The sequence below is a fragment of the Hipposideros armiger genome, unplaced genomic scaffold (genome assembly GCF_001890085.2).
Source record: "Hipposideros armiger isolate ML-2016 unplaced genomic scaffold, ASM189008v1 scaffold_157, whole genome shotgun sequence".
Lineage (NCBI taxonomy): Eukaryota > Metazoa > Chordata > Mammalia > Chiroptera > Hipposideridae > Hipposideros > Hipposideros armiger.
In genome coordinates, this window is record NW_017731507.1 from 3,180,114 (window position 1) to 3,181,024 (window position 911).

Sequence of the window (911 nt, forward strand, 5' to 3'; positions counted from 1 at the left end):
GGAGACTTCCACTGTGTGGCATTGCTCCTGACTCACTCACCAAGTACCTGGAGGGAGCTCATTGGGCCAGAGGTGGCCTAATGGAACGAACGGGTCCTGGAACAAGAAGCAGAATAGTGGGGTTCTTGTCCTAGGCTCTTTGACATTATATATGGAGTTTGACCTAAGGTAAGTGTGTGTGGATGGATTAGACATCGCTCCTCCCTTCAAAGACCCCACTGTCTAGACAGGAGGCACAGGGAGGCAGGGAGGCCGGGTGGCCTCGTAGCCGTGATGTGGCTCTATTGTCAGACATGGGAGCAAATCTTCATTTTACTACCTGTGTGACCTCCAGCAAGTTGCTTAACGCTCCTGAGCCTCCAGTTCTTCGTCGGTAAAATGGGATAATATGACCTGCTTCACCAGACGACTGTGACCACAGGATGGCATAATGGCTATAAAGCAGCTGGCTCCATACTGTTTGATGGTGATGGTAACAGATGACTCTCATACAAAGGTGGATTGGCACACAGGCTGGAAGTCAGCATACAGGCAGGCTGCTGTGGGTTGGTTCTGAGATAGGACTCTGGCAGGCTTCCTGGAGGAGGCAGCCTTAGATCCAGGCATAGAAAGATGCAGTGGTGTCAGGGTGAGGGGTAGAGCTGGAGGCAAAGGTTTGGAAGTGAGAAACGGGCAGGTGAGTCAGGTGTGGCCACTCCCAGTGGCTGAAGCTAGAGGCTCTTTGGCTGGGTGGGTGGGTAGGTGGGGGGATGGGTAGCTGTGTGGTGAGAGGATGAAATAGGAGATGTAGTTGGAGGGGTCAGACCGTTTTTAACTATGGAATTGCTGTGCAGCCTTTGACAAGAAACCCCCATGTCTCTGTGCCTTTCTTTCCTGAAGAATTAGGTAGTTGGACACTTTTTAAGGTTTCT